We start from the raw sequence: 20,050 nt of genomic DNA on the forward strand, positions 1-20,050 counted from the left end.
AGCGGATTCTCTCATAGCGTTGTTTGAACTTAAAGCTCTTTAATCGCACCAGAATTGTCATTATTGTGATCTTCTTTGACGTTGTTTGAACTTGAGGAACGAGAATGGATTTGGTGCAAACTATGGCAGACGATGCCAACGTTGAACGGGAGGGGGCCGGTGGGGGTGAGGGGAGCTTGGTAAGGGTTATTTGTGTCCATTCATGTCTTTTTTGGGGTGCAAGAAGCAAAAAATGATGCATGAAGCAATTGCCTACATTGCTCAAGATCAATCTTTTTTTTCGGCCTCTTTAAGATCAATCTAGAAAAATCAATAGACTCATAAATGTTTTATGGACCTAGACCTAGATTTGTGTTCCTGATAAGTTTAAACATTATATAACTCTAGGGTTGTTACCCTCACCCCCATATTCTTAATAAATAAAAAAGATAAAATTACCCCAAAGCAATCATAATTTCGTTATATTAGAGACACACGAAGTCATCGATTGTATTTTTATTTTAAATTTTATATGTACCTCCTATACTACAACAAAACTACATTTTGTTATCTTGTATAATAGAAATACAGTTTCATTCAAATACATTTTGTTATCTTGTACAATAGAAATACATTTTGATTGAAATTGTATTTTAGGAAAAACAATTTAAAGTGTGTGGGGGTGAGAATAACAATTTCCTAACTCTATCACCACCTTATACGAAGGTTACTTGGATTATTCTTTCACATCATATCCCGAAATGCCTAATCTAAAATGTAAATGCTTTTTGAAATGTAGTGAAGTGCAGGAAAGAATTTATATGGATGCAGGAAGTTTTAGTTTATTATTTAGAAGAATTTAAGTAATCATTGAGTGTTTAATATTTTTTATTAGAAAGTTATCCCTCAAAATATTTCATTAGACTGAATTTTTTTTATCATATAACTTATATCTACAAATTATTTACATCAATATAATATTATATTTACATAAATCAAAAGTAATATTGTATATACTTTAAAAGTTTTTTTTTTATAATATGAAAAGATAACAGAAAAACTACCGTACTATGGTGAGCAGAAAGGAAGCACCACTATGTCGGCCAGAAGTAACAGATTAAGCACAGGAGGAATACACTCCAACACAACACATATATATGATACAATCTCGAGTCGGAGGAATAAAATGTTTACAGTTCAATCTAGTTTTAATAATAAAGTAATATTTTATTTTCATTATAGTATTTCATTATTTGATTATATAACTTTGATAATGTTTTGGATTAAAATTAAAAAAAATTTATTATCATAATAGAAATTATTATAATAAAAAATAGTTTTTTTAATTTTAATCTAAATCGTTTTTTTATCATAATATTATTATAAATAGAAATAATATTTATTAAATAAATATTAATAAATCTCATTTATTAATTTACATATATAGATGAATCATATGTGAAGGTAATCATTAAACTAATTCAATTGAAATTTTCTAATGATTAAATTTATCATAAATTGTCCATAGAAAATTCTTAAAAAAGGGCTTAATAAGTTTCTTCAATTTGAGATTGTCATAGTAATTCACAGATTATTTGTTATGTTTTAATTCCGGATATCTAATGATTAAGAACATTTGTTAAGTAAATCTTGGATATGATTAAATACATGTAGAATTAATGATTAATCAAAAAATAATTCATCAATTCTTGTTAATGTGTATGAGTTCTATAAATAAAATTATATTTGACTAGAAAAAATAAATGAATTTATTAAGTGCTATAATATATATGTTAAGACATACAATTATCACATACAGTTTCTTAAGTGCTATAATGAAAAAAGAATTCATCAATTTATTAGAAATTTGTGTTTTGAAGGCATGTTTGAACACCCTTTTTCCTCCAAAAGGTCCATCCGCATTTATCTTGTAAGTATCCAAGCAATAACTCTTTGATTATATTTGACAAAAACTTGATACAAACAATAAATATAATATAATTTGTGATAGATAAGAACATGAGGATAAAATTTTAACAATGTAATAGATGGTTAAAATTAATTGAAAACAATCTTTATGATTCGTATAATTTGATGATCAAGATTAATTTTTTTCTTCTTTTATTTTTTGATTGATAGAAATTAAAGATAATGTTAAATAATTTATAATAATTCATACATTATATTCAATCAATTGAGTTAAATTCTTTTGACTCTTTTTTCTTTCACTAAAAACACTCTTTTGTAGGAAATGAAAATTATAAATAATGATAATTAGATCTTGGATCAATTTGTTTAAACTTAAAAAAATATTTTTTTTAATAAATATATAGGATTTGCTTCTTAAATAAAAAGAAAAAAAATCATATTAAAAAAACAATTTAAATAAACAAGTAAAAAAATAAATAATTATTTATTTTATTAAAAAATTATTTAAAAAATAAATTTAAACAAACTAATCCGAAATAGTTAAGATTAAAATAATAAATACATATGACTTTTTTTAAGTAGTCATGTGTACCTGGACAACCTACTTTGATGAATACTTGTCTTCTTGACTTATGATTTAGAAGAAAATTATTTGGAAGTTCAACTCTACCAACCCGACTTTAAAGTGAGAGTTATTTTTTTCCATTTATATACAGTCATATAAGTATATTTGAGATCTCAAATTATATTACCACTAAAAGTTTACACACAAACAGACACGTGCAGTTTTTTTCCCTTAAATTTGAAATTGGAGTATATATATATAGTAATACAAAAGCAAATTAATAGTAATTATATATACTTGTGATTTGCTTTTTCTTTATTCTTATTTATGTAACATGCAATTTGTATTACTATAATCTCTCAGGCCATCTTATTACGAGCGAAGTGTGCATCTCTGAAGAAAGTTACTCTACTAATTATTTTAAGTACCTATGAAATTAGATTGAGTTGTTCACTAGTCACTACTCGTTGGACATCAAAATTAATGAGTTAATATTTATTCAAACAACCTATATCATGAGTCAACATTCAATTTAGTGCTTTGCACGATTTAATTATATTATTAATTGTATTCTTCTATGTGCTGATTGATTTCCATTAAATATATCCAACAACATACATAATTCGAAACAACTCTAAAGTAATAATGTTGGTCCTCCACCATTAGTTACACCTTTAATTTTTCTTTCCTCTGTTATTTAATTAGCAAAGGGAATTTGTGTGAGGACTAGACTAAGGAGACAAAGATGCATACTTATATGATGAAAAAAATTGATGTTTGAGGATTTTTTTAAAATTAAAAATACATAATTATTATAGGTTTTGATTTATCTAGACTCCAAACTTAAGTGTGACTTCTTCTGGGAGTGGAACCAGAAGTTTAATTTAAGGGAATCAAGATAAAATATAATTTTTCACACACAAGAAATTTAATATATACAACTCATGCATATATTTTTTTAATAAGTAATCAATACAATTGTTTAAGAGTTTGCTATTTATTTCTTGATTTTGTTCATTTTGGCTTTTACTTGTTTATAGTATTATTTCCTTAGAATCTATTGAACTATTATTCCATACAATGGGTTAAAACCCAGCCCCATGTCGGTCGGTTTGATTGTGAGCTGAATGACTGGTCCGGTGATCAATTGGATCGTCATGTAATTAACCCAAAAAGACCCGGTTCGATCCTCTTAAACCGGCATCCGGATGGGCCGCTGACCCGTAAGTTTTCGACTTGGACCGGTTCTGCTGGTAGCTTGGGAGACGTATTGACTATGCTTAGTATGCCGTGCTGCAGGCTCTTGGGAAATGCGCTAAGTGTTGTTGCAAGCTTGAAAGGCGTGCCACTGACTGCTTCGGAGATGGGCATGTTACTTTATATTAAAAAAATATAATCATTTTTATCTCTTATAATTTGTTAATAAATATATCTTAAAATATAAAAATATAAAATTTAATTCTTAAAAATTTAAAAAGTGTGATAAATATATCTGATTATTAACTTTCGTTTGTCATCGTTAATAACATAATCTACTTGATATAAAAAGATAAATTTGTCACTGAAATGACGATCAACGTGGCTATCTCTAATTACCAGTATAGAGATATATTTGTCATAATATTTTTTTTTTATTTTTTCGTCTTTCCACTCTGCTAACAAATTTATCTCTGAAAGATGAAAATATAAAATTTAGTCCTTAAAAATATAAAAAGTTTAGTCCTTAAAAATATAAAAAGTGCGACAAATATATCTGGACCTAATAATGAATTGTATTCGAGAGAAGCTAGGAAAAAAGGAATTTAAAAAATAGTAAAATACAGCTTAAAATTTGAACTCTTATACTTTAATTATCTATCTATTTATCCATTTATCAAATTGTTAATTAGTTTTTCAATTAATCAATATAATTATTTATTTTCCAAAATAAAATAAATTTCTTTAGTTTTATGTTATATAAAAAAGTTGAGCTACCATTTAAAAAAAATGAAAGTATTTTATTTCTTGAATTTTTTTGTTTCTTCAATTAATTATTAATCTTTATTATATACTCTGTCATAGTATGTCAAATGGAATGCAAGACCGATACAGTCCATAAATCAGCTAGAGATACAATTCTACGTCTCAAAGGCAAAGAATAAACTTTTGTATTAGTTTTTTTTTGTTTTATTTTTAAGTTAACCTCTATATTAGTTTGAACATTATTGTATTTTTTATTTAAATTTATTTGAGTTCTTTATTTGTTAACAGCTATTTTCATTTCATTCATATTATGCATAATAAGTGTTGTCTGGAGTGAAAGCACATAAGATTCGATGAATTCTTTCATATTTGAGGTATATATATATATTTTATTGATTAAGACAAAAGATTTATAATTCTACTTTAGCTTTATCTAGTTTAAATTTAGTGAGACTTTTTTTTTCAAAAAAAAAATTGATTAAATTCTTTTTTTAAAATAAATAAATAAATAAATTTGGTCCCGCAACTAGTTGTGTTTTTTCTACTCAAAACGCTCGACATATTATTTTCAATCTAAATATAAGGATACTTAAGTTGGAATTGGAATATGTAATAATTTTAAAGATTAAAAGTGAGAAGTTTAGTAGAAATTTGACAATATTATAAGATATAAGATAAAGTTTTTTTTAACAACAAAGATTATATTAAGGTTTGACAAGGAAATCAAAATAATAAAATATATATATATATATATATATATATATATATATATATATATATATTAAAAGGTAATTTAAAAAATATATTACATAAGTACTAAACGAATAGGAGCAATAATAATAATAATAATAATAATAATAATAATAATAATAATATTTAGTCACAATCTATTATTAACATCTAGATATATTTTTTGCACTTTTTATACTTTCAGGGACTAAATTTTATATTTTCATCTTTCAAGGATGCATTTGTCAGCGGAGTGAGAAGACAAAAAGTCAAAAAAATATTATGACAAATATGTCCCTATGCTGCTAATTAGAGATGATCACGTTGACAATCATTTCAGTGATAAATTTGTTTCTCCGTGTCATGTATGCTATTTTATTAACGATAACGGACGAAAGTTAACGGTCGGATATATTTGTCGCACTTTATACATTTTCAGAGACTAAATTTTGTATTTTTATTTTTTAGCGATACATTTGTCAACGAATTATATATTGAGGGACAAAAGTGGTTATTTATAAATATAAAAAAACAAGATTTTGAGAGGGAGGAAGAATGAGAGAAACTAAGAAAGAATTGACTATCTAAAAAGAAAACAAAGCAAAGGAAGGGTAACATGTTTGAGAAGGAACCAAGAGTGACCTAATTGTTTAGTGAAACCAAAAATAAATATTGAGAGATTTTTAATTTTAAATGAGAAAATATATCTATGATTTTTTTTGTTGACATATATAAAAGAAGAAAATTCACTTACTCAAAAAGTAACTTTTTTTTATAATTATTTATCATTTTTATCACTCATTTTCTTAAGATCTAATAATTATAATAAATAATTAATTTTAATTATTAGATTTTTAAGAAAGTAAATAGTCCTTCCTTATATATATATATATATATAAAACTTTTTTTATATAAAAAGTAAAAACTGATGATAAATAATATATTTTGTTAATAAGATTAAAACTTAAACTTTATAGTAGTCTTAATATCCTTGGATCGACCCTAGAAGAAATATGATGGACATCAAAACATGTAAAGTATTTTTGTTTATAGGATTATAGTTAAAGGGGGAAAAATTATTTAATAATATAAATACATTTTAGAAGTTTGGGAAAGACCATGACTCATGTGGTACCCCTAACTCTTTCACTAACTTTATCAAATAGTGATATTACTTATCTTTGATATGCAAGCAGTACACCTCTCTAATAATTCAAAGTAAGAAGTGTAATAATAAAGAAGAAAAATGACATTTCAAGAAAGTAATAATAAAGAAAAAAAAGTTTGATTATCAAATTTGAGCCATTTATAATTTTTAGTGTGGGGTGAATCACCACTTGGTGACTCAAGGCTTAATTAAAAACTAAAAAATTAAAATCATAAACATTTTATAAATAAAAAATGGAATATCTCAAATAAAAAATAAAAAGACTAAAATCATAAATTTAAGAAAATAGAGAGATAAAAATTATATTTTAATTTATCTCTATTTTCCCTAAGAATAGTAGAGTAACACCAATTTCATTCTCTAGCAATATCCTAGATTAGGGACTGGATGTAGTTTAATTTATACTTTATACATTATAGATTTTTTGTGTGGACAGAACTCTATACATTTTAGTTTATGCTAAAGTAGCTTCTTTACAACAAGTAAATCCCATTAAATTAGTTTTACATCTGTGTGTCACTGAATAGATCCCTTTTAAAAAAAATCTTTAAAAAAAATTGATAATGATATACAAATTCATATTTATAAATGATAATTTCAAATGATTATTTTTTATTTTGATAGAACTTTCATACGTAATGCATGTCGTTTTCATGTTATGACGAATATATTATCATTAAATAAAATAAATATTTGTTATTATTTTTCAATTAATACTAAATACAATAATTTCCTATCAGTTAAGTATTTTTTTAAATATAAATTTTAAGTACTTGTATATTTATATTTAATATATATTTTTATTATCAAAAAAATATTTTTATTAAATTAATTTTATAAAATATTTTATAGTTTATATTTTTTATATTTCATCCTTATATAATATTTCGTCAACATTTACAAGTATTTGTGCAATATATAGGATACTTGCTTATATCCCATTATACCTAAAGTTGATTAAAGAAATTAAAATTTGAAAAATTCATTTAATTGAATAATTATATAAAGAGGAAAAAAACATTTGGTACAAAAGTTTATAAAATGGTGTATTGCAAAATGAAAAAATATACAATTACCTTCAAAGAAATATAAATACATTTTTTTGGAATATCTATTTTTTATCGATAAATGTTAATCGTTAGTTTATTAGTTTTTTTAAAGTATATTTTCGTTTAATGAAAAAAAATCATCTGATTTTAAAGGATAAAAATTCTAATTTATCATGTAAGGGCAAAATCTTCACATTCTATTAGTAATTAATATTTTTTTTGCGACTGAATAAAATTTCATGTTTCTTATGTTAATAAATATAAAATATTTAATATTTATTTTAAAATGCTCAAAAGCATTTAAAAAGCATATAAAAAAAACGCGTTCTTATGTTTATATATGCCAATTAAAAATGTTTGAGAACTATAATACAACATATATAGTCCAATAACAAAATCGTGGACAGAATCGAATCTTTGAACTAGAATATATAATAAATATTTGCAAGGAAACATCGTCGATGTCTCCTTAAAACAGGCATAAACATGTATCCGAGGGCTTAGGGATATCATATATTAATAAAAGCCAACCACATTCTTCCACATGTTAGTGCTAAAGCTAGGTTTTCTCTTTGCAAAGGGTTTTCTGTCTCATTTGGTTGAACTTGAGTCGAAGTATAATAAGAAAACAACAATATATATGAGCATGATTCACGATCCTTCAAGGGCTTCGAAAGAAGAGTTTATTTTTTAAAGTGCTTAAAGAACGCATCTTCTTTAGCTGTCAAAGTTACCATCAGTTTCGTGTCCATATATGCATGCATGCCCAATAAGAAATTTTCATGATCGATCCAGGATTTGATTTCATGTTTGTGTTAATTAAGAAAGAGAAAAAACACTTGTAAGTCAACATGCACCACTTAGGCTTTTAATAGGTCATAGATAATAGAAGTATAATTATAATATGTTAGTGTGTGAGGTTTAATTATCTTTCGGTACTTTTCTATATTTTCCTCCCACCTCTCACACGTAACTAAAATAATAATAAAAAGACCCAAGATTGATAAGAATAAACCATAAAGGAAGAAAATGAGATAAAGTTGTACCGTCCATTTGTCGATTATATAGAATTAATTGATTTTTTTCAACTTAGCATAAGTTTTACTGATTAAATTTAATTTTATAAGGTTTAAACCTATCTAGCTTCAAAACAAATAAGGTATTAATTAAATTATTTTCACACACGGAGTGTTTCAAATGAGAACACTTCTCAAAATGAAAAATGAGAACAAACAATTACAACTAATATTGAATTAAGACCACAGAATTTAATTACAAATTAACTAACATTTAATTAATCTTACATGAACACCCCTAATAGAATGTACTCTTATTATTAATTACTCATTGATGAAAAAAAAGATATAGCACCCCATAATTTGAGTTCTATCTTTGCTCACGTCATGAAACAGAAAACTATTCACTGGCTTTTCAGTTTTCACCAAGCAACTTGCTGAGTTTGGAAGAAGTGACACGAAACAAATAAGAATAAATCAGATTAACGATATATTAACTATAAAAAATAATGCATTTTACTTAATTTTTTAATCATTCAAAAATTTAATTAACAATATTTTTAGGTTGTTAAGTATTTTATTTTGAATATATTCTGTTTTTAATTTTATTAAATGATTTTTGTATTTTGAATTAACATACAATAATACAAATATGCTTTATTGCCATTTTGGATAATAATAATAATAATAATAATAAGCACAGATCTCAATATTTTCTTTTTAAGGTTTGGTGACATGGCAAACATGTCATCTTATAATCTTTATTTGTTTGATTTCTCCATACAGTTGATTTTATAGATAATTATATATATATATATATATATATATATATATATATATATTATAATTCAAATGTTGGACACAATTATATATGATATAAACAAATAAATTTTCCATTTGAGGACATTTTTATACATAATTTTTTATCCTTAAATTTTAGTTAGTTGCTAATTTTTGTTGGCATGAGCATTTACTTGAAGGTGGCTTAGAGACTGTGTTCCCACAAGAACTCACAATTCTAAAGGTGTGTTCGAACGAAGAATTATGCTACTAAAAACAATTCTATATACCAAAAGATTATCTCTTATTATTGAGAATAGGATATGACAATGTTAGAAGAGAAAGATACGTTTTTCTATATTTGACAAAAATTAATCTATCTTTGTTTTTCCCATGTGACCATGTTTTACGACTTAATTTTTTTTTTTTATCAAAATAGTAACCTCAATTGATATATAAAACTAAAAAATCATGCAATACACATGTGAAATAACTTGTTTTATTTATAAAAAATAGTAACCTCAATAAAGGCTAAAGTCTTGTTGTATTTACATAAGAAAAATTTATTTAATGAGAATTCATGTTCAATTTTTATTATTTGTAAAATTTTCTTATCAATAACAATTAAGCATCATGACTAAAATTAGTCTTTGACCCAATAAATTGAAAAATATTAATATTCTCTCTTATTATATATATATATATATATATATATATATATATATATATATATATATATATATATATATATATATATGATGAAATATCGATACCTCTTCTATTTAAGAAAAAAAAATCAGAGTCACTTTTACAAGTCTATTCACATGATTTAAGGTGATTTGAGAAAGGATAAGCATAGAAAAATTCAAACTTTTCCAAGTCTATTCACATTATTGAAGGAGGTGAATGAGAACAATGGGAAAATATAGGTATATCCCTTCCTTTAATACACGAGAGTCGTTATGTAAGCACAATGAACCGAGAACTAAATAATGTATTTATCAATTCGTTTAGAACTTTGATGGCTGATTGATCAACAATAAAAGAGGTTATTTTAAAATAATTTATTAATCTTGATTTATTTCCATCATATCAGTATTGAAATTATCACTAAAGGAGTAATTAATTGACGTGAAACTATTGAATCTTGAGTTGGAATTTTAAAAAGAAAAGTAGAAAGTTATATTAAATACTTAGTTTTGGATAGAAAAGTAAAAAATTATGTTAAATATTTATAGAATTTTTTTTTCATTCATATTAATTTTATCTAACTCAAACAAAATTACTTTCACTTAAAGAAGATAGATGTACTTTAAATAAAAAAAGGATCAACACTGAAATTATCATATGAATTATTCCCTTCATTTTTAAATATAAAACTCTTAGAGTTAATTCACACTCTTTAAGTAAGTTGATTAATATAATTAGTAACATTAAATTTGTTTGTTCCTTTTAAAAAATATTAAATTTATTAACAATTTGTATTATTTTATCAAAATTATCGTTAAAATTATTGTGACTCATAATCTCTTTTTTTCATTTAATTACTTTTTCACCTAATTAAAGTATGATAGTCTTTTTATCCAATTCTTATAATAGAAATAATGTATTTATCTCTTTAGTACATAACATTTATTGAAAAGTTATTAAGAGCATTTGAGTAAAAAAATAATTAATGCAAAAAATAATAAGAGTCTTATAAAAAATAAGAAATAAAATTAAAAAAAATTATCCTTAGGAACGAAGAAAGTAATGGTTTTTAGTGTTATGTGATTTTTTTATGGGTTTGTTTAATCGGTTCCAAATAGAAAATAGAGTTAAACAACTATGACTTTGATAATCCGATAACTACGTAAAATTTATATAATTATCTTATTTTAAATTCTATCATTAACCAAAATTATCGTTAAAATTATTGTGACTCATAATTTCTTTTTTTTATTTAATTACTTTTTCACCTAATTAACATATGATAGTCTTTTTATCCAATTCTTATAATAGAAATAATGTATTTATCTCTTTAGTACATAACATTTATTGAAAGTTATTAAGAATATTTGAGTAAAAAAAACAATTAATGCAAAAAAGAACTTGATAAGAGTTATAAAAAATAAGAAATAAAATTAAAAAAAATTATCCTTAGGAACAAAGAAAGTAATGATTTTTAGTGTTATGTGATTTCTTTATGGGTTTGTTTAATCGGTTCCAAATAAAAAATAGAGTTAAACAACTATGGTTTCGATAATCACATAACTAAGAAAAATTTAGATAATTATCTTATTTTAAATTCTACCATTAACACATTGATTATCATATTTATGTGTAAAATTAAAATTTTATAATACGGAAAGAGATCATGTTACACTCTAAAAAATTACTCTTGATATAACTTGATCCCTTTTCTTAAAAAAAATGTTATATATATAATGATATAAAGTTTTTTTAATGCAATATATAGTATAAAATTTTAGTTTTACACATAAATAAGATGAGAAAAATTAAAGGTTGATATACTAAATGTGGTAGTCAATGAATTAATTAATAGTAGAATAGACACTTATCTAAATTATATTGACAATTGAAGATGAAATTTTTTAATATCATTTTTACTTGCGGACGTTTGAATCATGATAAATTTTGCATTCCTATAAATATTTTTACCTGGGAATGCTATTCTCATATACATATTTGGTTAGTATTTAATCATTTTAGAAATAAAAAAATAAAAGTGAAAAAGGTAAACAAAGAATGTATTGGGAGTAGGTAGTTATATTATAGACAATAATTAACTTTCATTCCCACGAGAATATGAGATACTCACCCACTCTTGGTCGAAATGAAAACATGTAACAATCCTAAAAATAAAACATAATAAAAAAATATTCTTTTTATAACCATATAAATAATCATTGAACAGATATGAGAATATTTCCCTCTCATATTTCCGAGAGTCAAAGAGGGTGAGGTAAAACAAACATCCCTTAAAAGAATTATTATGTTGTTGTCATTGGTCTTAAGTTTGAATTTTTTAATTAATGTCTTGAGTTTAAATTTTATGAGTGAAAAAAAAAAGATTTTTTATTAAAGATAATTAGTTAAATTTTTGAATAAAAGTTCGTCTTCTATAAAGTAAATGAATATTTTACATTAATAGCATAATCACAAAAGAAATATTATAAGAGAAGCACAAGTATTAAAAAATTAAAATTTAATACCTTAAAATAAAAAAAAAAAGATTTAATATTTACCATACAAAATATATATAAAAAAATAGAATTGTTCGCCCACGAGAAAGTTGAGGCAAGTAGCATCTTTAAATTAATACAATGATATATTATCATATAACACATGGGGACATGCAAATTAAGACCATAGATTTCAAGCATAACCGTGTTCTACAAAGGATGTTTACAGTTTTCGTAATATTTTTTGTCTTCATTAGTGAGTGGTGGTACAAATTAAGGACATGTAATTAATTAAGGATGGCAATTAGATTGATTTCTAGGTAATGTATAATTTTTAAAATATAAAATTGACTCCATATTTAAAGAAAAAAAAAATACAAATGAGAATTTGAATATATATACAAAATATATCAAATGAGAACATTTCTTATTAAAAAATGAGAATTATAAATATAGAGTATTAAATCTTATTTAAATTATAAAGATTAAAAACAAATGTATATGATTTTTTAAATGATGGTTATATGACTCTTGTGTGACTATAATTTAGCGAAGTACTTCTTCTAAAAAATAACTATGTATACGTATATGTACTAAAATAAGCACATATATATATTATAATTATTAAAACATCCTTATTAATTGTTAAAGAGGGATTGGAAGGGTGATGAAGTAGTAGGTAGTAAGAAGGAAAAAAAATAGAAGTATATCTGATTTTTTCTCATAAAGAGGAATTCCTAACATATGAGAATAAATTTTTTTTACCTCTCCTTCGAGATTAAATATTTGTTGAACGTGTGATTATGTTTCTCTCTAGAAATTAAATATATCAAAAATTAGTTATTTATTATTTCATATCAAACGCGAAATACAGGCAAATTCATTGTGACTTCAACAAGATACCAGCTGGTTTATCTTGATGTTCAAAGGCTGAAACAAATGCTATTCTCCAAGCATTGCTATGGCTTTGGTTTGAACCTTACTCAAACCATTATTGAATCATATACCAAGATAGTAGTTGATCAGATCAATAATGAGGTCGAAGATTTCTAAGTGTGGGCTGATTATATAGATGAAATAAAGAATGCTCTTAAAATGTATCCATTGTTTTGTGTCAAATTTGCAAGAAGACAAACTAATAGAGTATCCCATACCATAGCTAGAAATGCAAACACCTAGCTTCCCTCACATTCATACTTTTATTGATGTTCCTCAATGTATTTATGATATTATTGAAATGGAAAAGATCTGAGTTTCTTGTTGTAAAAAAAAAAAAAAGCAAACATGAAATGCTGCAAAGGATCTAAATGAAGAGTAACACATTACACAATGCATTATTCGCATCATTTCTTCTGCAAAATACTGCGAATATTATGAAAACTGCGTGACATGCTAAATTTAGAAATGGGACCCTCTTAATTGATTTTGGCATATAAATTAATTTACGTTTTATCATTGATTTTTAAATTTGAAAAATTAGGTAGGTACTTAAAGAAATCAAGGATACTTTGATACTGGATATTCACATATACATTATTGTTATATCTATTAATTTTAAATATGAAAAAATAGGTAGGTACTTGAAATCAGGAAACCAGATAGTCATTATTTAGAGACTGATTTAGGGATCATTTTTCCTTTCTCTATAAAATGAGTTATTTCTACATAATAGGTCACTGAATTGGTTTTTACATAAACGGTCACTGAATCAGTATCTATATAAGAGGTCACTGAATTGGTTTCTAACGTTTCTAAATCAGTTAAAAAAATTATCTACCAAAGGTTTAGCTACTTACTGAAATTGGATTCTAATTCTGTCTCTAATTGATTTTGTGACTAATTTGGTTAATTTAGAGACTTATAATTTGGTCTCTAAAAACAATTTGATCAAATATAAAGTAAATGGGCTGATAACAACCTGATAAGAATGAACCACTAGCCCAATAATTATCACCAAGATAGCCACTTGCTCAAGATGTTACAGTTACACAACTTATCATACTAGTGGTGAATACAAAATCTTCATACCAAATAATACCTATCTCTTCTGAAGTTAGTGTTTATTACACTTGTACCTCTTTTCTAAAATTACATTTCTTTTGTCTCCCGTGAACAATCATCATTACTAATGATGTTGATTTTTTGTAAAATGTCCTAAGAACTCCTATCACTCTTGTGCAAGTCTGCTCCCAGCCAAAGTTAACGTCGAGTTTCACCTAAGAAAAAATTGTCAACTCACTCCTTACCTCCCCCGTCAACTTCGTCACTTTCACCAACCACAACAACTTCACTGTTCCCGCCTCCTTTGACACCGTCTATGATCTCTTCCAATGACCGGTGCTCTCATTGCGTGTCACGTCAGTCACCTAGCTTGGCACCCTCTGCAAATCACATGCCTAGTTCTTGTTAACGTTGACAATGTTAGTGAGTTATAGGATCACAACGTAATGGATGGTAAACAAACAAGGAAGTCTTATGTATGATAAAAAAAGGAGTGAGGTGCGAGTGTAATTTCCTCAAATCTCTAACATTAAGTTCATGTTTAATTTTATTTTTAAAATGTAAGTTTATATTTTATTTCATCCTTCAAATAGTGTATAATGTACACATTTTTAAATATAAATTGTCGAATTTTTCTTTAGTTTTCCCTTATTCTTAGCTTAGGCATTGATTTCTAGCTCATAAGGTAGTTCACTCCTGTCTGTATGCTTTAATTTTTCTTTCTATTTTATTTTGTTTTTTCATTGCTCGAATATAAATGTTCTATCTTGGTATTGAATCAACCATTATTATATTATGCATATTCTCAAATTCATTGTTAATAGTTGTTATCCATTTGGATAATAAATCAAACTTATTTGCTATTATATTAAGTCAAAACAATGATGCATTTATACGTTAAAAAAAATCTATCTACTAGTATAATTCATGTGCATACGCATGTTCAATATATATATATATATATATATATATATATATATATATATATATATATATAGAGAGAGAGAGAGAGAGAGAGAGAGAGAGAGAGAGAGACATGACATCTTGCATATTTTCAATACTTTTTCATATTTTTCGCTATATGTGATGGTGAGCCATGGGGACCCAGTTATTGACTTTAAACAAAGATTAAGAAAAGAATCATTAAGCTTAATGAAAGATAAATGTATACCAAATGGGTTATGTACTGCCCAGGGTTCACAAAATATAAGTGGCATCCTACATGGCATTTGAAGACACATGTCAACCCTCCATGTCAGTCAACGTGTAAAGTCTTGGAGCCCACTTTGGCCATGTCCATCCTGATGTATCTTATCTCCAAATTTTGGTAAGAACATTTGGCACCCACCGTGGGGCCACAATAAAACATATCCCATAGTCTTTCGTTAACTATCTCTTATTCATCCATGGTTAGCACTCAGTCTGGCCTCAGACGCGAGATCCCTCTTGAAGACTCTCATCCTCGTTTTACAACTATGACAGACACAGACACTCGACAACAACTCCAAAACTACATCGCAGAGATGGAGCGACATCACAAGGAGGAGCTAAGAAAGCTAAAGGCTGACTATGATCAGCTAGAGGCTCGTGTCAGACGTCCCCAAGGTAACGAGCACTCTGCTTACACTTTGTCTAAGTGCACCCAAGGGGAATCACACCCCCGACGCATAATCAACACTGCAAATGACTTAAGTCTCTCCCGCATGCACCATGTAGTAGGGCGAACCACCCATCGACATCATTTTGTCGACCACATTATAGAGACATACATACCCTTTGGGTGGAAACCACTCAACCTCGAGCGGTACGATGGGACAATAGATTCAGATGAACATCTGAATGCCTTCCTGACTCAAGCGAACCTCTACACTAATAACGATGCGATTCCATGTCATGTCTCTCCAACATCCCTCAAGGGGGTGACATTGACCTCGCTTAGTGGACTCCCACCTAGGTCCATAGACATCTTCGACACCCTCGTTGAGTGATTAAGTGTGCAATATGCCACTAGCAGGTCTCATTGCATGACCTCGACCGCCTTGGCCAGTTTGTGACAAGTAGACAACAAGTCCCTCAGAAAATTCATGGACAAATTTAGGCACACAAGCATCCAGATCCAAATACTTAACCCTGAGGTAGCGTTGCATTCCATGCTCCTCGCCTTACGCCCAGATAAGTTCGCCGACAGTCTGTGGAAAAAACCTCACGGTAGCATTGACGAGTTGTGCGAACAAGCCAATGACTACATTTAAATGGAAGAAATGTTCAGATTCAGGAATGAAGTCCAACAAGATGGACAGAAGCATTACAAGTGAGAAACAAACACCAAGACCGACTTACGCAAGTCAGATAAGAGGCACAAGCTAGACAAGCGTTAACCTCTCTCCAAAGGGCCCAGGTACGAGCGTTATACACCCCTAATGACTAATCGCACTACGATTCTAGAGGAAGCTTTCAACTTGAAGGTACCCATCAAACTATCATCGCGGTATTGGTCATAACACATAATATTGTTGGGCCTTAAAAGACAAGATAGAAGAACTTATACAGGTCAGGTACTTAGTCGAGTTTGTTGAGAGGCTGAACAACCACTAAGTAGGAACAAGACCTGGAGGACACCAAGAGTAGCAACATAGGAACCACGAAGCAGACAGAAGAAGAGCGAAAGACCAAGGTAGACAAAGACAACAACAATAGCGGCGTGAGCAATAATCTCTACACGAATAGGAACCCGCCGAACATATCAGATGTGTAATCAACACTAAGGTGGGCAGATTTTCCTATGAATGACAGTCCTACGAGTCCCGAAAATGCCATATTCATGCCATTTGGGACATCGAAAGACCACTACAACAAAGTCTTTCTCCTATCACCTTTACGGATATGGACTTCAAGGGTATCAACCCCATCAACCAAGACGACCCCGTGGTTGTCTCGATCATCACTACAAACTTCATGGTGTCCAGGGTCCTTATTGATCAGGGCAGTTCCACTTATATCCTGCACTGGAAGACTTTCCAAAGACTTGGGATCTCCCTTGACACTGTCCATCCTCACGTCGATCCATTCCTCGGCTTTGCGGAAAAGAGAGTAGAAACCAAAGGCTACATGGACTTGATGACCACCTTTAATCAAGGCAAGCTCTCTAGGAGCTCTACCATAAGATATCTACTGGTTGACGCAGACACATCATACTTTGCTTTAATCGATAGAAAGACACTTAACGAGCTTGGAGCCAGTCTCCACGCCCCATTTGAAAATGAAATTCCCTACCCTGATAGAGGAGATTGTAACCGTCAAGGCTGACCAAAAGCAAGCATGACAATGTTATGCAGAGAGCCTAAAGGTAGCACCATATCCTTTCACCAAGGAGCTTGCCAAGCCTTAGCCTATAGCGGTTGAAGGCACTCAAGTCATGAGTGTGGATGAAGGGTCTCAAATCCGAGTCCTGACCATCTACTAAGCGAGCCTGGGCAATGAATTCGACATAGATCCGCGAGACGACACCTCTGATAGAGGCCCAAAACCTATCGAAGAGCTTGTTAAGCTGTAACTTGGACCTAAACCCGGGCAGTGCACGCGACTCAGTAGGGACTCACCAGTCATGAGCATCGGCGCATTGCCAACGCGCTACACAGAAATATGGATTTATTTGCTTGGTAGTCGTCTAACATGCCAGGAATCCATCCTAGCATAACCTGCCACAAACTTGCTATATGTTCCCAGGCCAAACCAATATCACAAAACAAAAGGAAGATGGGAAAAGAACAATGTAAAGCTTTCAAAGAATAAGTTGATAAACTCCTCAATGCAAAATTCATCAGAGAAGTTAGGTAATCTACCTGGCTCGCCAACGTCGTCATGGTCAAAAAAGCCAATAGCAAATGGCGAATATGCATCGACTACACTAATTTGAATAGGGCATGCTCCAAAGACGCATACCCTCTACCCAACATCGACATGCTAGTCGATGGAAAGTTCGGGTTCCAAATACTAAGCTTCCTAGACGCTTACTCCAGATACAACCAGATTATGATGCATCCTCCAAACGAGGAGAAACGTCGAGGTATATGTGGACGACATGGTTGTCAAGTCTCAAAGCATAACCCAACAAGTGACAGACCTAGAAGAAGTCTTCGAGGAACTCCACAAATATGACATGCACCTAAACCATGAAAAATGTACTTCCAGGGTAGGTGGAGGCAAGTTCCTCGACTTCATGACTACTCATTGGGGTATTGAAGCCAACCCCAACTAATGCACTGCCATACTCAAGATGTGCATCCCAACCAACATCCAAGAAATCCAGAAGCTGAATGGAAGGCTAGCATCCCTGTCCAAGTTCCTCCCAAAGCTCGTCGAAAAGGCAAAGCCGTTTTACAAACTGGTCAAGAAAACTGAGCCCTTCCTATGGGATGAGACTTACAAACAAGCTTTCCTAACTTTCAAGAAGACCACAACCACACTGACAGTTTTAAGTTGACCCATGCCAGGGGTACCCCCACTCCTGTATCTCTTAGTAGCTGGCGAAGCCATTAGCTCAACCTTCATACAAAAGGAAGGGAAGTATCAACTCCTTATCTATTTCACTAGTTGCATGCTCTATGATGCTGAGAAGCTCTACCAAATGATAGAAAAGGTGGTGCTAGCACTCATTACCCTGGTCCGATGACTCAGACCCTACTTCCATAGTCATCAAGTGGTAGTCATGACGAACTACCCCATCAAGTAGGTTTTGAGAAAGCCTGAACTCGTAGGAAGGATGATGTCCTGGTCTGTAGAAATTTCAGAGTTTGACATCCAGTACAAACCACGTGACCCCATGAAGACACAATTCATGGCTGACTGGTGGACCCTTTATGTTGACGGTGTGTCCAACATGAGAGGAAGCAAGGCCGGGATCATCCTTGAAGGCCCTGACAATATTACTTTAGAACAAGCCCTCAAGCTCAACTTCAGAGCCTCAAACAACTAGGCAGAGTACGAGGCGCTCATTGTAGGTTTGAAGCTAGCAAGAGAAGTTAGAGCTAAGAAGCTACGATGCTACACAGACTCACAACTTATCCAAGGATAGGTTCCCAACACATAGCAGACCAAGGAAAGTCTTGTAGAGGTTGAAGCTCAGGAGAAAAGTCTTGTAGAAGAGCATGATTCAAGAGAAAAAGATGAAAAAAATGAGGAGAGAACACAACAATAATGGGAGAAGTGCTCACAAGTAGAAATTCAACAAGAAAGTATTCTCTAAGTCAATACCCTTCCTCATCAACTGATTAGCAAGGAAGAAAGGCATAGAGAACGTGACAAATCTTTAAGTGTCATTCTCTCCTTGATCACTAGCACTTCTCTTGCAATGATATGGAAGATGTTTCCGGGATACAAAAGTTTCATGGAGTCTCTAGCTAAGACGCGAAAATGCAAGGAAGAGGTGTTCTATGTGACCTTCATGCCACCTTGAAGGCATCTGACCTGTCAATCTAATGATGTTAAAGAAGCACTTACTGGGAGGCAACCCATGATTTCTTACTCTATCTCTCTTTTAGTTAATTTCATTGTGAGTTTTTTAGGATAGTTGGGTTATTTCTTTTCTTTATTTTGATTTCAGGCAGTTTAATTTCAATCGTTGAATAAAAAAATTGCATGATAGATTGATGAATGAGATATACTGATGAGATTATTATGAAAATTTG

This window comes from Glycine soja, chromosome 19 (assembly GCF_004193775.1).
Source record: "Glycine soja cultivar W05 chromosome 19, ASM419377v2, whole genome shotgun sequence".
In the NCBI taxonomy this organism is placed as follows: domain Eukaryota; kingdom Viridiplantae; phylum Streptophyta; class Magnoliopsida; order Fabales; family Fabaceae; genus Glycine; species Glycine soja.